Source organism: Hemicordylus capensis, chromosome 5, assembly GCF_027244095.1.
Source record: "Hemicordylus capensis ecotype Gifberg chromosome 5, rHemCap1.1.pri, whole genome shotgun sequence".
Lineage (NCBI taxonomy): Eukaryota > Metazoa > Chordata > Lepidosauria > Squamata > Cordylidae > Hemicordylus > Hemicordylus capensis.
The window spans coordinates 165,055,778-165,078,706 of NC_069661.1; the positions used below are offsets into that span (position 1 = coordinate 165,055,778).

Genomic DNA, 22,929 nt, shown 5'->3' on the forward strand with positions numbered 1-22,929 from the left:
CTGCTGTACCTTAATGTCATTTAGAACATGACAGGAGCTCTATTTGAATATTACGTTGTACCCATGTTCAGATGTTTGTACCCATGCACGTTTTTGTATGAATGATTGTGACTGCATTCATTTTTAAAGTGAACCTGGGTACAGATCCCTCAAATGCATGGTACAGATAGGAAGTGTACTGCTGTACCTGTGTTCAACATAACATGTGAATAATTGTGTCTGTGTACAGATCTGTACCTGTGATACTGTACACAGGTTGTATGAGTGTTGAACATAATGTGTGAATAGGGCTAGGAGATGATCTCTTTCTTAATAACCCTCATAAGTGTCCAATTCCCCCTCAACTTCCCACGTGCCTCTTTGCCAGCACTTTCTCCTCTTTGCATGTACTGTCCTTGCTGCTATTATGATTGTGGACTTACTGTTGATTGACTGATTGATTAAGTGCTGTCAAGTCGGTGTTGACTCTTAGCGAACACATAGATAGATTCTGTGTAGATAATAGTAATAGACTTACTGTTACTACTCCATTATTTATTTTGCTGCTGTTGTAGTGTACTCACTATTATTATTTCTTGTTTACACAGCCAGACAGGTGTTATTGACTGGTTTGTTTTATCCAGACATCGAGTCCAGGGAGAGACGAGCTTGCATGTTACAAGGGAGAAGGAAGGGAAGGAAAGAGGAAGAGGAAGTGGCAGGCAGGCAGGAAGGAAGTTAGTCCCTAAGAGTAGCAATCTACATACCAAAGGGATAGTGTCAGAGCAGTAGAGAAGTGATGACGAATGTCTTGACCTCTCTAGCCCTCTGACTCACTAGTCTGTCCCCCTCTGTCATTGAGACATGAGACAGTGCAAAGTCCTTCACTTCCAACATCATCATCATCATCATCATCACCATTATATAGCTTTCGGCTGAAGTGATGGTATATTTATCCATTACTGCTCCATGATGTTCTTTTCCCCACAGTACTGTCATGTACCCAAATGGGAGGCAGGGATGGAGGCAGAACTTTGCTAATGCTTGCCTTGCCCTAAGGCAAGTAATATGAGTACATCTAGATTCATAATCTGAGCTGTGCTTGGATAATGTTCAGATGCATCCCTTAGTATAACCAGGATTTGACTTTACAGGAAGAGCATGTAGGCCAGTGAGGTACATGCAAACTGAAAATTCCAGCTTCAGTCCCTGACATCTCCAGCTCAAAGGGCAGATACTCAGGGGCGTAACTATAATAGGGCAAGGAGGGACAGTTGTCTGGGGGCCCACTGCCTTGGGGGCCCCCCAGAGGAAAGTCCATGACTGACTCCCCCAGCTGCGCACCCACCCAGACTTCCTTCAGTTGTATTCATCCTCCGAAACTGATGTGCGTGTTGAGACCTGGAGCTACCAGAAAAGCATGTCTTTCTCTAGTACTATTAAATGACTTGCATCGTCCACAATTTACAAAACCTTTTAAAACATAATTCAGGATGATGTTCTATTGTGGCACATAGGATAGATAAATAGATAGATAGATAGATAGATAGACAGACAGATAGATAGATAGAATAAAATTTACTATGCTTTTTGTTACCACTATTCAGCCTCATTCAAGATTTCTTTACTTCATGAGCTGAGCTCCAGTGAGGGCAGGGGAGGATTTTAAAATCTTGTCTCTGGGCCCACTCCAACCTTGCTACGCCCCTGCAGATACTTGAGACCATGGAGAGCCAGTGAGCATCAGAACAGATTATTGGGTTAGATAGCTCAATGGTCTGGCACTCTATAAATGAAGGATAAGTTTATTTTATTCTTCAATTCCTGTATTGCGCCTCTTGTTTGCTTTGCCCTACATTCCACTCCTCCTGAATTGATTCTGGACTTTTAGTTCCCGGGGTTCATCTGCATCATTTTACCCCTCAATTTTACTGATGTGTAGGTCTACACTGATAAAAATATTACAGATAAGAATCATGAGTATGATTTAATACAGATAATTTTTGTGCAGTGATTTACTAATCTGTATATGTGCTCCTGCACACTGGTAAAACACACCATCACACACACAACCTGCATATAGCTGTATGTACAATTATATCATTCACTTTTTCGCAGTGTTTTTTAATCAATGCACACATGTACTTTGATAATGCAGAGGCTACAAAAAGACATATATTAATGGGGAAAAAACTACATATGTACAATGCACTGGTTCAATTATTAACCTCATAAGTGATGCTCAACAGATATTGATATTGGCTGACATGCAGACTAATTCTACACTTACACAATGCACAAAGCTGCACAGATGCAAGAAGATCACATTGCTACACCGATGCTCACAGTTGGGGCAGTCCCTTATGCTCTTGATCAGCTTGCACAAGTGTTGCATTTGTGCAACAAGGACAGCAGAACATGATGCAGATGTCTATTTCTGTGCCTTATTGCAAAAGCACACCTGTTGCAATCAGGTGCGGCTCATGCTCATTGGGGCAGGGGGCAATACACAGTCCCTGCATAACACAGCCCTAATTGGCCCACTTTGTACTTATTTGATGCAGCAGCAGCACAGTACTAACCTATGAGTCTAATGTAACATGAGGATTGGCTCTAAATCTTCTAATGCACCCACAAGACCACAGGAGGTTGTAGCTGCATGAATGGAATGAGGACAAGATGCAGTTGGCTAGATTTCTAGTAGCAATACATCTTTTAGTAACATCCTCACTCAGGCACATAATTAAAAAAACTAAACATTACTCCCAGCGAGCAGAGTAGAGCCCTTTCCCTTGTGGTTCCTGAAAGGGGTCCCAAAGAGGTGACCTTGGGGGGAGAGAAAGGCGGCGGTGGGCAGTGGGTGGACTGGAGGGAGAAAAAACAGTGGCGGCTGGGCCCTTCTTGGCTGCCAGCCACGGCTCTGTGTGTGGGGAGGAATGGGAGGGGAGGAGGGCTGGAGAGCACAGGGCCGGAGGGAAGGGGAAGAGAGGAGCGACCGGGGCAGAAGGGAGGGGGAAACAGCCGGCCCCAAAGCGCCGCACAGATGCTCTGTGCGGGGTTGGCTAGTAATAAATAAATAAGATGGATCCCTGTCCCCAAAGTGCTCACAATCTAAAAAGAAACATAAGATAGACACCAGCAACAGTCACTGGAGGTACTGTGCTGGGGGTGGATAGGGCCCGTTGCTCTCCCCCTGCTACGATAGTATGACATCTCTCTTGTGGTCGCTGCACTGGTTACCTATTTTCTTCCGGGTCCAATTCAAAGTGATGGTTCTCACCTTTAAAACCCTTCAGGGCTTAGCACTTGCTTAGCTTCAGGACCACCTCTCCTGGCCTGTCCTGTTCTGTCCTTTGAGATCTTCTCAGGTTGCCCTTCTTTCAGTCTCTGGTCTCAGAGAGGTCCATAGTACTATGGTCCGTGGAAGGGCTTTCTCTGTTGCTGACCCTTCACTTTGGAATTTTATCCCCCCGCCCCAGATTCGGTCTGCCTCCTCCCTTTCAGCCTTTAAAAACTTATTGAAGACATTTCTTTTCCACCAGGCATTTGCAAAAAAACTTGGATGCTGTTCTTGTTTGTATACCGCCCTGAACTCAGCTCTGAGCTCAGCTTTCTAAAGACTGAACAGGATAGAAGGAGGAGGAAGAAATGTGAGCAGCACTCTAAGACTCCATTCCCCCTGGGGGATGGGGCCGCTCTGAGAAGCACTACATGCTTGTGTTTTTGCAGAAGATTCCAGTTTCCCTGCCCAGCATCTCCAGATATAGGGCTGAGGGAGAGAATCTTGCCTATAACTCGGGAGAAGTCTGACTCTGTGTACTGTAGAGAATACTGAGCTAGGTGAACCAATGGTCTGACAAGAAACAAAGTTTCTAGACTGTTACCATGAGAAAAACTCTTCTTTCTTCTCTTCTTCTCCAGTGTATATTCAGTGACACTGCTGCCTGTCTGCCTGTGACTGGATAGCACCCTGGCCTCAGATTGGTGGTGGGCCCTGGCCGACAGCCTGACACATGGGTCAAGGAACCATTCCATCACATCATAGGCCATGGCTGTGGTGTGAATGTGTGTCTGCGTGTGTCAGAATCACTAACAGACAGACTGTGACACATCTAGTTTGGAGGTTGGCCAAGGTGGGGCAAACTGCCAGTGATGTTGAAGTGGGTGGAGGTGACCATGAGTCACTAACTCTCCCTGGCCAGTGTGGGATAGCCCAGCAGGGAGAGGATAGCCTTCAGGAAGACCAGCTGCTCCACTGAGTCAGCCTCCAAGAGTGAGCAATGGGATATCACCACATCCCCAGACATGGAGAACACCCCTCACTCTGGACTCTTGGTGTGCATGAGAGGAACTGTCCAGCAACCATCTACAAGTCAGGCCAGAATTGGTGATACATTGCCCCAAATGGGATCAGCTCCATCTTCCGGCCTGCCACTAGCTCCTGTTTCTGCTAGGGGTGGACTTCACACTAGCAATAGGCACTCCATCACTCTCCTCTTGGATGCAACACAGCCTCCTCTCCTCAGCTTGCTTAATATTTTCAACCAGAAGGTCCCTCCAGCTGGGCATAGGTGACAGCTTTGATCTTCATCCTTGGGTCACATAAGCAGGACAAAACATGTGCTGCCAGTGCACCCAAGGGTGTCCTGAGCTGATCCACCACACCTGTCCTCAGTGGTCTGCTGAATGCACTGAGTGTCGGTCTGCCACTGCTCCACAGATCAGCAGTGAAATGCATGCTTGTGTCAGTCACTGCTGTGTGCAGCAGCCCCGACATGGCCTCCCTACACACCCGTAAAATGGAAGTAGGACTGGGGCTGCTGGTTCAGTGGTGGTGTAACTGGGGCTGCTGGTTCCTTCTGAGGGCCAACACCACCACAATTCTTCATCTGGAACTGAGAAGGTCCAGGAAGCAGAATGACTTCCTCCTGCTCCTGCAGAGTCTCAGGCTGGTGGATTGCACTGCCAAGGGGAATTGGGTAGGATGGTGAGACTGATCAGGCTGGACTAGCAGCCGACAGATTTGCCTCCTCTGCTGCCACAGAAAGAACTTCTTCCCTTACAAAGTAGGACCTCCCCACTACTTCTAGCTCAACCACCACTGGCGGCTATATGGCAGGACCACCCTTCTCTGGAAAGCTGAGCCAGTGCAGCCACAACAGAGGAGATGACTCAGGGAGTAGGCCCTGCTTGCTGTCGCCCACCACAACCAGCATCACCGTCTGACTGCTCCTGCCTCTCTGCCTTGCACGCTCCTAAACATCTTCGGTTTTTAAATATTCAAGCCCTAACTCTGATGGGGGGGGGAGTGCAATTAAGGTTGGGATTTAAAAAGAAGAGTTGGGGTCAGGGTGGTCTATTTATGCTGTGTATGCCACACACAGTGCTATCTGTAGCACTGTAGTGCACACACAGAAGCTAGAAAAATCAAATCCCCCCAAATAAAGAAAGAGGCTTTATGGGGGGGGCGGGTTGGAGGGGAGCAAGCAACAATGGTGTACAGTAAGTCAAAGGGAAGGGGGAGGAGACTACTGTGGCCTCCCCTAACCCACCCCTCCTGTCCTACAGTCCAGGTTTGTACCTAATTCCTTCCCCAAATATACCCTGTTTAAAGAGCTCTAACCTGACCAGGGCGGAAAGGCTTACCTTCCAGAATCTTCTGCTGAAGTCTGGCCAGCTGCTCCTCTCAGAGGCACTAAGGCCAAGCAGACACTGGGACTCAACAACTGGGGATATGGTAGGTGGGCACCAGGCAGGCACCCCCCCCAAAGGGGGGGGGAAAGCTGGAGAAAAACACACACACCCCAAACCACTAGGGAAACAGAGTGAGCCTGGCAGGTTTAGCACCAGAGAGAAGTCACCTAACACACACACACACACACACACACACACACACACACACAAAAGATAAAAAAAGAAAAAATAGATTCCAATCCAGGCAAACAGCAGCAGCAGCAGAGGTGGAACCGGTCAGCACAGCAACCCAGTTAATAAAGCCACTGGGGGCTGGCTAAAAGAAGAAGAAAATCCACAGAAGAAGAAGAAATCCACAGCAGCACCCAGCTACAGGCATTTGGGCTGCTGGTGTGATTTTTAAAAATAGTTGGGAAAACAGTTGGTTAGCACTGCAGAGAGAGAGAGAGAGAGAGAGAGAGAGAGAGAGAGAGAGAGAGAGAGAGAGAGAGAGAGAGAGAGAGAGAGAAGCCTCTCTCTCTCTCTCTCTCTCCCTCCCCGCCCCCTGGTCTGCTCTCTGCTCCTGCAGTCTCTGATTATCCTTCCTCCTCTCCTGATGTATCCTTTTCAAGAGAGGCACACTATAAGGGCTCTCTCTGCTTCTCAGTCCCTTTAAATACATTTTGAAAATCCGTCCTCTGGCTCCCTTCCCTTTTCCCCAGCAATGGGGGCAAAGTTGCCCATGACAACACTCGATTTGAATGATAACAAGCCAACCAAGAAGTAAAATCGCAAATCTATTGGAAGCCAGTGCCAGAAAATGATCAGCAAGGGAAAAACAAGCCTCTGAAATGGCGCTTGAAGTGTTGAAACATTTCAATTGAATTGGGTTGTTTTGAGCTCAAAACACTCGAAACAGCCTGTTTTGAGTCGAAACATTTTGATGTTAAAATGTTTTGCACATCCCTATTAAGGAGTTTACGATCTACTTATAGGTGGCTGATACTTTTGTAGATATTTTCACTTTGAATTAGTGCCTTAGTTCTTGGAATGAAACTGACTGTTAATGAAATTACAAGCTGGTTATGAGCATCTCAGCAATCCTTTTAGAATAATGATTTATGATATTTTTCTTCGGTAATGTGATGTATCTGACTGTGGATTAGAAGTCATCCACTCACAACTAACATTATCTGGGTATTTTGATCCATTTAATATGTGAGTATGGAGCTTGTCTGCTTGCAGTCTGGTCCCTGGTCTCTATCCAGGGGAGCTGGTAGCTCAGGAGTTGCTACGCGTCTGCAGAGAAGCAAACTTGAACAAATCACTACCAAGTATGTCCAAACTGAGTCTATTACAACCCAGGTCGCTCAGCAGATCCCAAATGTCCTGAAGCCAAAGGTCCAAGTGCAGCACCAGCAGCCCATCCTGAATGAAGTTGTCTGGTGCCCAGGTATCAGGTTACAAGCAGGAGAAGCCTGGAACTCAAGAGTTCCACCACAAAGCTGGGAATTCCATGAAATAGGAGGCTTGGTATGCAGCAAGCTCAACTGACATATTGCTTCCAGTGGCTTGTTCATTGCCTGCCGGCTGATTTATAGACCTTGACTTAATTGCTCTTTTCCCCGGCCAGCCGAGGAGGCGCTGACTTCTTCTGAGTGCCTGCACCTGCTGTCGGTGTTTTGCACGTCTCTGCTCTTGGGGGGTTAATGGTTTCTTGTCCTCTGGCTCTGGGTTTGACCTTCCACCCGCTGTCTCCTCTGCTCCCGACGGGCTTTCTTGTCCTGAAGCTTCACCCTGGCCCATCTCAGCTACCGCCTGTGGCCCGACAACTGAGCTCTTCTTTTCAGGTGCCTCTTCGCCCGCTGGAGGGTTGCCAGCCTCCCACTCTTCATTGCTATCCATGGGCAAGGGCATGACATAGAGATGTGTGGACCGGCTTGGAGCCGGTTCCGGGGTCCTAGAGTAAAAAAATATTTTTACATTCATTTCCTCTGGGGTGTGTGTGTGTGCTGCAATGGCATGGTCTTTGGTGGTTCCCCCTCCCCAATTGTCCTCCCCCGGGTCTCAAATGGGCCAGTTTGGGCCTTTTTTTGGCTTGTTCTCGGCCTCTCTGCGCTGGCAGTGGCCATTTTGGAGGCTGCCATGCATGCGCCCTGGACATCTGCATAGCTGGGTCATGACCCAGTCATGCAGATGGCCAAGGCGCATGCACAGCAGCCTGCAAAATGGCTACCAACAGCACAGACAATCTGGAGTGGGCTGGAAACAGGCTGGAATCTACCTGGGCTATTTGAGACCGAGGGAGGACAGTGGTGGAAGGGGACCCCCCCCACACACACAAGCACACAAAGCTGTGGCAGCACCCCCAGAGACCGTGACTGTAAAAAAAAATTCAACTCTAAAATCCCCGAACTGGCTCAAATCTGAGCAGAGTTTTGGGATTTGTTCGGGGTGCCTGGTTTGGTTTGAGTCTGGTTCGGACTTGAACCAAATGGGGAAAATGGGTTTTGTGCACACCCCTACTCGGTGCAACAAGCTGATTTGCACATGAGCAGCATTAGTCTGGATATCAGCCACTATATTTCTTTATGCCAAAAGAGCATTCAAGGACACAAAATTGTCATATTTGTTTAGTCTTACTTGTTTTCAGTTTTGGTGCTAACTTAAAAAAATGATAAAAGCAATACACTGGGTACCTGAGACAAAAATAGGTGTACATAATCAACCTGCAAATAAAGTTTGTCTAGAAGAACATAAACAAGTTGCCTTATATCAACAGCAGCATTACAGTAAGACTTGCTAGAAATATGAATAAGATCAGAAGAAAGCATTAACAAGTTCAATAAATACAAGAATTTCAAAATAAGCCTATATTTCAACATAATACTTTCAATTAGTAGACTTCTAAAATCAATTGGAACATTACATTACGTAAAATAGTGTTACAGTTTCCCACACTGAAACTAAAGAGAATGATAGAATTTGATAGCATTGGGATAAAGAAATAATGTAAAGGTCTAATTAATTAAAACAGTTATTGTTGGGAAGACAAAGCATTTAGGTATTAAGTTATTATGTTATCTGACTGAAATAAATGTATAACATAATCTTAGGAAGCTATATTTGCTACTGAGGAAAGAGAATGATCTAAATGAATGCTTAAATTGTCTTCACATGCATGATTATTTTACTAAAACTTATTTTTTTGTTCCAAACAATTCTCATCAGAGTCTTTGGAGATAAATCAATGGGATCAGCTAAGATTAAAATCTATTTGGTGTAGGTGGAAATCTACAATTTCTGTAGAGTTCCTGAAAGGTTATAAAGGGTTACTACTTGAAATGCAAAATTATATTATCACACAAATTGTCTGTTGTTGGATATGGATTTGATGTTAAACTCTCATAAATCTGGGGCAGAGACTGAACAAAATTCAATAACAAAGTTGTTAATTAAATTTGCAAGCTTTGTAATCTAACAGTATACTAAAAGATACTCTCTGGACATTAGATGTCCAATCTATAATCACAACATACATGTAAACTGAGACTTAGTCTCATTCAATTATAATGAACATTTAGTATCATTTGAACCATTAACAAAATAATTCTGTAGTAGATGGACTTTACAAAATGGTGGACCATTTAAAATATAACATTATCTGCTTTCTTAAGAGATTTTGGAATAAACTGGTGTCAGAATGTGAAGTTTTACAATACAGAAAGCTTTATTCAGTAAAAACAACACAAATCACTTTCACACTTTCAAGTAACTACCTTGCCTTTTTAAGTCTTTAGGAGATTGTGTGCCAAAAGTATTGTTATTATTACTGTGCCCAAAGGCTCTAATCAATTTACTGTTATGGAATCTCACCATCAGATGAACCAAGAAAGAATTTCCCTGGAGTTTTTTCATAGTATGTGACTATTTTCCACTAGCCATTGTGTGATGAGTTCAGAAAGTGATTGCATTTCAAATAACTTGATAGTGTCAGGAAAGAAAGCACAGGCCAGAAGTCTTATGGCAAATTTTACAGACTAGTAAAATGGCACAAATACTCTAGAGTTTCTTCATATTGTGTAAAATTAGTGCATAGACTTTGCTGCCATCAAGATGTGATGAATATCACTAGCTTGGAAAGCTTTAAAAGCTTAAAACTATTTTTTAGCTAAGTATTGTTGCATCAAAAATTTCACTGAAATTTGACCATCTGGGGGGCAGGGAAGGTTTTGTGAAGTTGCCTCCATGCAATTCCCCCCCCCCCCATCACTTTGTTATGTCCTGGTAGCAGTGGGAATCATGTTCCCGTATTATAGCAGTCATTTTTCTTCCCAGGTGGCTGTCACACCCGCCCCCCATCCCCCCAAACTCATTTCAGAATGATGCCTCGTTAATTGGAAGGGAACTGTAATTAAAAAATGGTGGTCACTTACCACCAACAGAAGTACTATGACTTACATAGGCAAATAGGAAGCTACTATATTCTGAGTCAGACCACTGGTCTATCTAGCTCAGTATTGTCTTCACAGACTGGCAGCGGCTTCTCCAAGGTTGCAGGCAGGAATCTCTCTCAGCCCTATCGTGGAGATGATTCCAGGGAGGGAACTTGGAATCTTATGCTCTTCCCAGAGTGGCTCCATCCCCTAAGGGGGAATTTCTTACAGGCTCACACTTCTAGTCTCCCTTTCATATGCAACCAGGGCAGACCCTGCTTAGCTAAGGAGACAAGTCATGCTTGCTACCACAACATCAGCATTCCTCTCCTCTCTTGCAAGCCTCCTTTTCACTCTCCCAAATTGTCAAATCCCTCACTCCATTTTGTAGCCTGCCAATGGGCCATATGAATTTTTCAGCATGCATCAGACTTTGTACCATTTCAGGTTTTCTAGTCACATCAGTTGCACTTTACAGCATTGTTTTCAAGTCAGCCAAGGATTACTGCCAGCTGTGAAGACTTCTCCTTTGAGCAGTATTGACTCTGATCCAGCTGAGGCTCAGTTTAGTGTTTCTGGAATTTGCAGATCTTCCATCTACAGGAGCTGCAATCCTTTTTGGACTTTATTAGTACTAATTGGAAATACTCTGTGTGCTTGTGTGTTTTGTATATAGTCCTCCCTGTATTTTGTAATGCTTTGTGTCAGCCATGAATGTAGACATTTTATAATATGTTCTATTTGTTATATTTTGCATGGGTGTGCATGTGAAACATTTTGAGGTACCCTATCACCTAGGTTTTTGACATGAGCTCAAAGGACACCATCCTTCATGGCAAAGTCTAGGAAGAGGGAGAATGTTGCTGGGGACAGGATAGTAGTGGCACATTTTAAGTGGTGACTAAAGATCTCTTTGTGCCTGAGGCAGAATGCCAAATTCTGACACACACAGCCTTGTGCATGCACCATTCACTGCTCTTTCCTTTTTTTTCATTTGGAAAAAGCCACCACTGTTGCTTGATCCCATGTGCACACATGCATGCACAGTGACTGACCTACTGCATTGTTTACCATTCACTGAAGCAAGATGCCCCCCATGCAGCAGCATTCTACTCAAAAGCACACCATCTCTTCTTGCAAGTGTTGGAAGTGAAGGATTTTGCACTGTCTCATGTCTCAATGACAGAGGGGGACAGACTAGTGAGTCAGAGGGCTAGAGAGGTCAAGACATTGGTCATCTCTTCTCTACTGCTCTGACACTATCCCTTTGGAATGCAGATTGCTACTCTTAGGGAATAACTTCCTGCCTGCCTGCCTGCCACTTCCTCATCCTCTTTCCTTCCCTCCCTTCTCCCTTGCAACATGCAAGCTCCTCTCTCCCTGCACCATTTGTGCAGAGATGCATCCCTCTGCATCTAGCAAGCTAGACAGATTAGAGTTCCTATCTCTCCACTTTCCTATCTAGAATGGAGTTCACTAATAAATACTCCTTATATTGATTTGAAACTATGAACTGGCTCAAATTAATTTTACTCTTAGCATACACGCATGCCTGGGCAGACTCTGCTGTGTTGTGGCTTTGTGAACTCTGCTATATTAGAAGGGTATCTCTTACCAAAGAAAATTCCCAACAGCAAGTACACAGTGAGGCTCTCCATGCGAGGCAGTGTGGAGAGGCATAAGGGGTTTCACGGGGAGAGTGGGCTACCCACAGATGATCAGGCAGCTAGCCCTGGGTGACCGGATTGGCCACCCACATGATTACTGGCTCTCTCATGAAGCTGGTTGGGGCGGTGGGAAATCAGGGGTCTCCTGGCCCCTGGAAGTCCCAGAATGCCCCACACAAGTGCACTGGCCATTCTGGCTTGTTGTTGATGCCCCGTTGGGGGTCTCTTCATGAGTCACCATGTCACGGCAACACACAATCAGGTAAACGGGGTTAGCAGGGCACATGCTCCGCTAACCTTGTTTAAGAGGGGTGCAATTACGTGGGTTTGCTGCCGGCCGGGAGCTGCTCAGCTCCCGTTGCAGCACACGGCCTGCTGAAACCAGGCTGGGCTTCATTAGCCCAGTTTCTTGGGCTCGTGAGAATAGCCTCAGAGTCTCCGTGGTTGCTAACGATTGCATCATTGCTGTAATGACACTGCTCCCAGGATTCCCAATGCGAGTTGTGTCACTATAGTAACAATGCTATGCTTAGGAGCCACAGAGGCTCTTCATGCAAGCAAGCAGGGACAGAGTGGTTTTGAGGAGAATTCTGGTGGCGGCTTGGTTGGTGGCGGCTCGGTGCTGCGCCACTGCTCAGCAAAGCATTGCTTAGGATGGAGCAGCAGAGAGAGGCAGGTGAGATGTCAGGGGGCATCTTGCTGTCCCGCTGGTGCTCCACTAATCTGATGCTCAAGTCAACTGCCTCATGAAAGGACTGCCCCTGCATATTCTGCCTTGCAACAAGCAAAGTTTTGCACTATGTGTCCAAGGTGTCATGTGGGAGAGCAGAAGTCATGACTGGGGAAATTCTGTTCCCCAATCAAAGCTATCAGCTAGATGCTATAGGCAAGCAGTTATTGTATATACAGTGAGGGAAATAAGTATTTGATCCCCTGCTGATTTTGTCCGTTTGCCCTCTGACACAGAAATGACCAGGCTATAATTGGAATGGTAGGTTTATTGTAGCTGTGAGAGACGGAATAACAACAAACAAACCCTCAAAAGCCCAGTGCCCAAAAGTCAGCGATGGATTTGCATTGTAGTGAGGGAAATAAGTATTCGATCCCTTCACAAAAGATGTCTTAGTACTTGGTGGCAAAACCCTTGTTGGCAATCACAGAGGTCAGACGTTTCTTGTAGTTGGCTACCAGGTTTGCACACAACCCAGGAGGGATGTTGTCCCACCACTCTTTGCAGATCCTCTCCAAGTCAGAAAGGTTTCGAGGCTGATGTTTGGCAACCCGAACCTTCAGCTCCCTCCACAGATTTTCTATGGGATTAAGGTCTGGAGACTGGCTGGGCCACTCCAGGACCTTCATGTGCTTCTTCTTGAGCCACTCCTTTGTTGCCTTGGCTGTGTGTTTTGGGTCATTGTCATGCTGGAATACCCATCCACGACCCATTCTCAATGCCCTGGCTGAGGAAAGGAGGTGCTCACCCAAGATCTGACGGTACATGGTCCCGTCCATCATCCCTTCGATGCGGTGAAGGTGTCCTGTCCCCTTAGCAGAAAAACACCCCCAAAGCATAATGTGTCCACCACCATGTTTGACGGTGGGGATGGTGTTTTGGGCTCATAGGCAGCATTCCTCCTCCTCCACACACGGCGAGTTGAGTTGATGCCAAAGAGCTCGATTTTGGTCTCATCTGACCACAACACTTTCGCCCAGTTCTCCTCTGGATCATTCAAATGTGCATTGGCAAACTGCAGACGGGCCTGTACATGTGCTGCCTTGAGCAGGGGGACCTTGCGGGCACTGCAAGATTTCAGTCCTTCACGGCGTAGTGTGTTACCAATTGTTTTCTTGGTGACTATGGTTCCAGCTGCCCTGAGATCATTGACAAGTTCCCCCCGTGTAGTTCTGGGCTGCTTTGTCACCGTTCTCATGATCATTGCAACTCCACGAGGTGAGATCTTGCATGGAGCCCCAGACCGAGGGAGATTGACAGTTATTTTGTGTTTCTTCCATTTGCGAGTTATCGTGCCAATTGTAGTCACCTTCTCACCAAGCTGCTTGGCGATAGTCTTGTAGCCCAGTCCAGCCTTGTGCAGGTCTACAACCTTGTCCCTGACATCCTTCGACAGCTCTTTGGTCTTGGGCATGGTGGTGAGTTTGGAAGCTGAGTGATTGCTTGCTTCTATGGACAGGTGTCTTTTATACAGGTACTGTAACAAGCTGGGATTAGGAGCACTCCCTTACAGAGGGTGTTCCTCATCTCAGCCCGTTACCTGAATATAGTGAAAAGACACCTGGGAGCCTGAAATCTTGCTGGTTGATAGGGGATCAAATACTTATTTCCCTCACTACAATGCAAATCCATCGCTTACTTTTGGGCACTGGGCTTTTGAGGGTTTGTTTGTTGTTATTCTGTCTCTCACAGCTACAATAAACCTACCATTCCAATTATAGCCTGGTCATTTCTGTGTCAGAGGGCAAACGGACAAAATCAGCAGGGGATCAAATACTTATTTCCCTCACTGTATACTTGGAACTGAAGAATTTATACATATATGGCTCATACATGATTGAACGTGAATCCCAACCACGGTAGTTCCAGGCTCCCCAACTGTGGGCAGACTGGTTGTATGAACTGGACATTGTCAGTCACATGCTTCAGCACAACTTGCTGATCCTAAACATCAGAGCAATAAGTATAACCCCGTCTGTCTTCCTCCTACAAGAACAGTAAGACCTTTCAATGGCCTGGTGAGATCACAGTGTTTTGCAAAATTTACTGCGAAGCAAATTTGCTTGATTTAGCTAAAAGTAATAGTTGCCCTAAACATGTTCCTCTGGTCTGGTAGCTTTTCAGAGATGAAATGCAATTGCTATATTATGAGAAGAAATCCTAAGGATACTCCATTTGCATTCTGTCCTGAAATGGTGCCTTTGTTACATTTTGAAATGTCAATTATATTTTTCTCTGCCGCCTCTTAAATAAAATTCAGACTGAAAAGCTGAAGTTGTGTGATTTTCTCCTAAGGAACCTTTTAGATTGCTCACAGATCAAACCTGAAAAATGAGGAAATTCTCTTATAAGAGTATATTACTTACATTTTTATCTGCCAGCAGCTAGTCTGTCTTGTGTGGCCTTTTCACACAACTCTGAAACAGGAAAATGTAACATTCAGTTTGCTTCTTGGCTCTAGTACCCCAAGATCACTCCATCAGTTTTGTTGCCTAATCTTTCACTTTTTGTTCACCTTTCCCCCATCATTCTTTTCTTGCTGTTATTGCAGGAAAGGCTACAAACTTTCATGTTAGTGGCCATATATCAAGTTGATGCTTCAATTTCTGCTGTCTTCAAACAGTATTCATCTCAACACTTAATCCAAAGCATTATACTCTCAGGCTCAGTGGTGCCTTGACAGTATCACTCCCAACTACTATGTCTGGACTCTATCACTTCCAATTGAAGATGGGGTTCATATGGCTGAGCACTCTTCATGTTATCTCTTTTTGCCACTGAGCACTCTTCATGTATCTCTTTTTTGCCACTTAATCCATGGCAATCTCCCTATTGACACCTTTAGGCCTAGTTCTATAAACCTCAAGGATTGAGCTCTACCCCTTCTTACTGCAGGTGGGGGTCATATGAGTGAATATACATCGATGGGGGAATTCACCACAGAGAAAAATCAGGGGCTTACATACAGCACAGCATGTCACCTATGGAAGTGTGTGTTTTATAGCTGCTTCCCTCATAAACAGAGGCATTCTTACCCCCAGACCTTGGGGCCCCAGTCCATGGCCTCCAAGGTCCAGGTGGGCCTCCAAAGACCAGGGATCCTCCTGCCACCACCCCACACCTGCTCCACAGCTGCCCCACCTCTGTACCGAACTGCGGCTTTTCTGTAATTTTAGTCGGCATGTGAGTTGAGCAGTCCCTCCCCCCCACAACTTGGCAGCAGTGGGCAGAGTGACCGCTGGGCCTGGCTGTCTGGCCCAGCAGCCCTCGAAAACTGCCAGGCATACCTATACAGTTCAAATAGATTGTCACCCCAATGGGAGGCTCATCCAGGGCTGTCCTTTAGCAGGGTGAATCGGGGCAGCTGCACCCAGGCCTGTGCCATTGCACAGCTCTGCCTTACTATTCTTGGCAGTCTGCAATGGGATGTTAGAGTGGAGAGCAGTAAGGGCTAGTGAGGGAGCCCTCCCTCATCAACTGTACTTTTAACTTCTCAGGGAAGCCTGCCTAGAAAGTAAGGTAGTGCTGCACAACCGGAGACGAAGGAGGAGAAATAAGAGAGAAGAGATTAGAGAGAGAGAGAAGAATGGCTTTGCGTTATTCACAAGGCTTTATGTCAGCTTATGCCAGTCTATTTGCTCCAACACACACTGGAGCAAATAGACTGAATTGATGCGACCATCGGAGGCTCATCAGCCACCGCTACTCACCTCCCTCCCTGCTCAGGATCCAACAGGCATCCAACATCACCCCGCTCCCCTCTCAGGATGCAACAGGCATAGTGCTGAAGAGTTCCATCACCTTCCTCCTCCATTCGAGTGACCATAGAAGCGACCAAACTTGCCAGCGGCTCACAAACTGGGTACTATATGAGAGGCATGTGTGCGCCCTGACCAGGCATCAGTGCACATGCACACATGCTTTTCATTTAGTATCCAGGTTGTGCGGTTCCGGGAAGTTCACCTCTTTCATCACTGGAATGAAGAATGAGGCAAACTTCCCAGCATTGTGCAAGCTGGATACGAAATGAGAGGTGGGCGCATGTGCCCTGCATCAGGGTGCACACAGGCCCCTTATTAAGTATCTTGCATGGTGCTAGATGCCTCTCTCCACACCTGAGAGACAAACATCCTCAGGAGCTGGATACTAAATCAAAGGTGTACATTCACCCTCGTGAGGCATCAGAGTACACATGCACCTCTCATTTACAATCCAGCTTGAGCAGCACTGGGAAGTTCAGTGCTGCTCTCATTTGGAATGATGAGGGAGATGATTGAATTCCTCAGTGCTGCGCGTGTTGGATACAGAGTGGGATAGGGACAAGGAGCAGGGTAAAGGAGGAGTGTGGCTGCGGGGAAGTGCCACTTGCACCCAGCCCCACATCCTTCTAGGGATGGCCCTGGGCTCAGCACTGAAATAGATAGATAGATAGATAGATAGATAGATAGATAGATAGATAGATAGATAGATTTGCACAATTCTTAGGAGGCTCTGCGAGCTCACTGGATATGAGGAGGCTCGGCAAGTTCACTGGATATGAGGACATCATTTGGGGATAAACAGAACAGAGAATGTAAAAGCAGTGAGATTGTGAGCCCTTTCTCACGATCCGTGAGAAGGGCTTGAGGGGGCAGGTGGCAGGGAAGGCTACAGAAATGTACCTTCTTCTCAGATACTCGCCTAGTCCTTGCTGAGCGGGTGGATCATCTGCCCAGACAATTGCCAGCTGCCCCTGGCAGCACAGAGGATTGTGGGCCAGGATTCTGGAAAGCCCACAATGCAGCACACAAGTGCACTGTGGATTATAGGGATTCCCCCCACACTGGCCAGGAGCTCCGCAGTCTCCCAGCGCCAGCTTAAAGGAGCTGGCACTGATATAAAAACTGGACTAAGGGAGTGCTTGCTCCAATAACCCAATATAAGCAGCCGGCTCGGAAGGCGCATTTGCTGCTGAAGGACCGCTGGGTTCGGGCATGATCCCGGTGGTTCTTACGATCACCCAAGTCTGAGCTTGGCTTCCTTAGCCTGGTTTTGGCTGATCGTAATGATGTGAATGGGGCTCGTTCCTGGGTCCGCTTAGCCAATCAGTCAGACACAAGGAAGTCAGCAATAGGTAATCAATAGGCTCACGCTCTCAAACCGATTACAGTTTGGCTACAGGTGTGTCTTACATTTATACAAAAAATCTAAATGATGCTGACACTCTAGACACAGTATACATGGCCCAAGTATCTAGTACGCACATGAATGATTCATTGTTCATCTGGTGATTACTCCTTATTTGGTTATATCCTGTTTTCTGGCTGTGGGAACCTTAGCTGTCTTAGCAAATTTCATAGATACAATTTAGCTGGAGAGAGATAATGACGTTAATCATGAGAGGCAGTGATGTCCCTGAGCTGGGCTGGGGTTACTTTAACTTAAAATGAGGTCTTCTGGGCAAACATGGAGTTGCTTTGGTTTTGTAAACACATCAATTCCCCCCTGAAAAACTGGATCATCCTGAATCTTCAGGATGTCTTAATTAAGGTTTGTAAAGGTACAGCTGTATATATTTGGGTCTTACATTATGGCAAGGTTTAAAGGTTCTCATAAACATTTGTATTAAAGCTGGAATGCATTATAAGCAGCAACATGTGATTATAAATAAATAGAAAATACCTGCTATAACTAGAATTATCTTATTTGCCCATAAATCCATAGGTTCTCCATATTAGTTAAAGCTAATAGGGTCAGGTTAAATGAAAGTTTTAACTGTCTGGAAATATTAATAATAGCTCTTTCTAACTCATAAACTCCTAATCTTATAAATATAGTTCTGTATTTTGTGTGGCTAAGGGATTTGGGACATATGTGGTTTTGGCATGCCTTAAGTACTTGTGATGCATTAAGCATAGATTTTACAAAAATGGTAGGTGCTAAATGGGCTGTACACATGGCATTAAAACTAGATACATTGCATACAACAGCCTAGAGCTACAAACTTAATTAGTATAATTCCATAAATCAACACACATATCCTTAACCACCCATATCTGGCATGATTTGAGATAGATAAAAAGTTTTACACATAGCAGCAAGGTGTACATATAAAGATCATACAACTTATAGCAAGCAACATTGTCTTAACCTATCTTCATCCCAAATAAAGTATCAATAACAGCCTTGCATTGTGGAACCAGGTGCTTCTGGCGATTAATGGATTATCAGCTTGTGGAAAGCGATGGCAATGACAAGTCATGTACAATCACATTAGTTAAATACAGGAGTCTATAAAATTAGCAGGTAAAGCTTGGGCAAGCTTAATGTCTTTAGAGCACAAAAGGAACCAGTAAGTTGGAGATAGGTGCAGACTTGCAGGTAAATGCTCTGGGTGAAACAGTGAGATGATTGGCACAATATGTCAGGGAAGCAAGTAAGGAAATGACCAGAGAGCAAGCATGTGAGGTTCATGTCCTTACAGCACAGGACATAGCAGGGTTTTCAACATAATCATAGCACATAGTGACTACAAGAAAGTAATATAAGAAAGTGGTGTAAATCATCAACTCCCCCCCCCCCACCCCGGTGTCTTCTAGAGTCTGCCATGGCCAAAAGGAAGCTATGGAGAGCTCTATAATTCAAAAATCTAAGAGACCTTGGTAAGAAAAAAATATTTTAGTCCTTCAATTGAGAACCAAATGCTTTTCGTCCAACGTTGCAGGATTTTGGCTATCCTGGATGTTCTCTGATCCATGCTGTTTTGGCTTGTTTGGCTAGTGTCCATAGACAAGCTTGAATATTCATGTGTTTGCGAGCCTTGACTCCCCTACTTTGTGGGCAATTTGAAATAGTGTCTTTGGCAGAATTTGAAATAGTGTCTTTGGCAGGGTATCTTACCCAGGTAGGATGGTTCCAGGGCTTTACAGCTTGGGGAGATGCTGTTGCACGTATGACTCCAGAGAAAAGTAAACAAATTGGCTTGCCTGTTTGCTATCAGGCACTCTTCAGGCATTTGTTATCCTGAAGTTATCCCCTGCTAACTGGGCAAAGAGGCACCTTTTACCGTGGTGATTCTCTTTATTGAGCAGGGGGAGAGTAACTGGCCCTATCCACCCCCAGCACAGTACTTCCAGTGACTGTTGCTGGTGTCTATCTTATATATCTTTTTAGATTGTGAGCCCTTTGGGGACAGGGAGCCATCTTCTTTATTTATTATTTCTGTGTGTAAACCGCCCTGAGCCATTTTTGGAAGGGTGGTATAGAAATCGAATTAATAATAATAATAATAATAATAATAATAATAATTTGTTGTCTATTCCTCTCCTACAGCACAACAGAAAGATGAACTTTGCATTAGGCCCTCAGCAGATAGACATTCTGTCATCATTGGGTTGGACTGGAAACACAGTTAGGGACACTCCTTGGGTAGCTGCTGCTGCTGATGGTTAGTTCTCCTGGGTCAGGGTTGATGTCCTCTGGAGACTCCCTTGAGATCACATTCTGGCGATTGTATGCATGGTACGCCTTCAATCTGGGGAGGACCAATCCTTCTTGGAAAGACAATTCAAGGCACTGTTGGTTGCAAACCTGTTTACTTGAGAGAAAGACAGGCAAGTGAGTTGCCATTTCTCTCCCTCCATGTAGGGACAGCATTCTGAGACTAAGTCCCTGGATGCCAACCATCAGCACAAAAGGAAAAGTCAAGTTTACAAGGCAAATAATACAATGGATGGATAAGACCTGAGGCTATTTTCAATTTGGTCTTTTGGCATTTCTTCTTTCTTTCTAGTTTATGTTTTTGATTCCCTGCTTGCCCTTGGCCCCTCCCCCACCCCGAAGTCCAGAACAGGGGATGATGTCCTCATTTAGGGCTTGGTGGCTTGTGTTGTAGGCTGGTTTCTGATCACAAAAACAAAATGGCAATCCTGGGCAAAAGGAAAAGCAATAAAGTCAAAAAGAAAAAGGGCATTCACATTTTCACCCTAACCCTAACCCTAACCCTAACCCCTTGTGTCTTTGGGGTTGGGGAGAGGCATTAAAGCCTGACAAGTCAAACATAGGAGCTATTCTTATGATCGCAAAAATCGGGCTAGGAAAGATTTTTGTGATCGTAAGAACCACTGGGCTCCCAGCTGAGCCCGGTGGTTCTGGAGCAGCTAACCCGCTACTGTAGCCCACCCCTTAGCCCAGGTTTGTGGAGCAAACCCGGGCTATTTGCTCATGAGTAGCTGTGGTGCCGCAGCTACTTGCGAGTAGACCCCCAGCTGGGAGGCTTAAAAGCAGCCTCCCCGCTAGGGGGTCTCCCCTGTATGCTCTGCGTGCTTGCGCAGGGCATACTGGGGCTTCCGGGGGCCGCGCAGCCCCTGAGCTCCCCAGCCCCGCCGGCTCTGTCTCGGAGGGTGGCCAATCCAGCCACAATCCATTTGGGTGGCCAATCCAGCCACCCAGGGCTCCCTCCCCGCTCAGTGCCCTAAACTGGGTCTCACGGATCGTGAGACCCGGTCCGTAGTCTAATCACTCAAGAGGCTGCAACATAAAACTTCAGCGCTTGAATTTCACCAAGGCCCTTTGGGTGTAACTGCTAACAAAGTCCTGTTTCCATGTGGCATCTCACGGTCTCTTCTGTATCCCGTTCTTCCTCCTTACAACAACCCTCTGAGGCAGGCCAAACCATGTGAGTGGCTGGCCCTGTGTCATCCAGCAAGTGTCATGGCTGAATGAGGGTTTGGACTCAGGTTTCCCCGGTCCTAGTCCAGCACTCTAACCACTGCACCACGTTGGCTGACAATCATACTTACAGGCCTTTGTCAGGGCAATCAATCTCCATCCAGTATACTTGACTTCATTCTCCATAAAGGGGTGATTCGTCAGTAACATCTGGCTTTGGGATCTTCATCTAGGTCATGTGTAGATAGTTGTGGTGTTCCAGCTCTCCATCTTTAGCCTCATAACTAGCAAGTGACCAATGAGTAAGGGTTTGGGGTTTGACATCTTTGTAGGGTAACAATATCTTCTTGAGAAAAAAACCTATATACGAAAGAAATAGTCCCTGCCGCAGGCAAAAATACTATACCTTGTTGAAATAGGATTGAGACTTCCAGGCAAGGCCTAATGTCTCATGAAGCAAATTAAACTGTCCCTTTTTACAGGCCTCTTTAACAAAAGGTGTTTATCAGAAAAATTGTCCATAATCTTGCAGAGGGGTGAAACTTGTGATAATAAAGTCAAGTTTCTCATCAGGAGCTGTGGAAACAGGGTCTGGGATCTAGAATTTTAAGATTCAGCTACTGTGAAGGCAAAGCAGGGGTAGTGGAAGAGACAAATTTAAAATTTAAGCCTTAGACCATTTGATTATTAGCTCTCAATTTACATCAAAATCAGTTAGCAGAAATATTGCATAGATTTTGCAAAAACATAAAACAGTAATACAATTAGACTAATTTATCTTAAAATCCTTTTTTCCTTCTCACCCACAATTAACTGGCTGGAACACAAACTGCTTTACAGAGAACCTCCTTCCCCCTCCCATCCGGAAATGGATGGAGTTATCATTGTTCATCAGAGAGCAGCTTTGGGTTGTGAGAAAGAAGTGAAAGGGGAAACTTCCGGTTAGAAAAAGAGCAAAGTTTTGAGTTCACAGAAATTAGGTAAGCTAGACCATGTCAAGGAAACCAGTAAGCATACCACATAAAGGCTTATGATATTCAGTAATGGCAGAAATAACACAATCAACTTGATATAAGAATGAATGGAATAGAGCTTGCCCTTATGCCTAGCATTTAGCCAGCCATAAGCAGCACTTCCCTTTTGCAGAGGTGGGAAGACTCACAAAGAAGGAAAACTTCAGCACCCCAGTTGGCCAGCTGGGACTGATGAAAGTTCCCCCTGTTGCTCAGGCCATGACCAATTTTATGTTCAATTAATATAATGACTGGATTTTGGAATTCAATGTCAGAGCAAGTTTGGTCTGGAACATTTTACAGAAAAAGACACGTCACTAGAATAAATACATTCACAAATACAACAGAAACCTCATCTTCACAGAGATGAGATAGCAGATTGATGGGGGTTGGATTCCTGCACAGAATCGGAGCTTTGGGCTCCTGCTCAGAAACATGCACACACACACACACACACACACACACACACACACACACACTGGCTTGTCTTGTGTATTTCACAGAACAAAGGATATAACCAGAGCCAGCGTGGTGTAGTGGTTAGAGTGCTGGACTAGGACTGGGGAAATGTGAGTTCAAATCCCCATTCAGCCATAATACTAGCTGGGTGACTCTGGGCCAGTCACTTCTCTCTCAGCCTAGCCTACTTCACAGGGTTGTTGTGAAAGAGAAACTTAAGTATGTAGTACACCGCTCTGAGCTCCTTGGAGGAAGAGCGGGACACAAATGTAATAATAATAATAATATTTTAAATATGTTTAGGGCAAACAATCATTTAGCCA

General features: G+C 45.5%; 1 long non-coding RNA gene across 7 annotated transcripts in view; it reads right to left on the reverse strand.

Moving 5' to 3' along the window:
* Window positions 1-22,929, reverse strand: part of LOC128327059 (uncharacterized) — an 87,090-nt gene that overhangs the window by 32,030 nt on the left and 32,131 nt on the right. For 6 of the 7 annotated variants that reach the window (XR_008308443.1, XR_008308446.1, XR_008308440.1 and 3 more), the window contains one exon: window positions 14,852-14,902. This is a non-coding gene — a long non-coding RNA (uncharacterized LOC128327059). Of the gene's footprint in view, window positions 1-6,679; window positions 7,613-14,851; window positions 14,903-22,929 lie in introns of those variants that run through there. The other variant, XR_008308445.1, reaches the window with a different exon arrangement.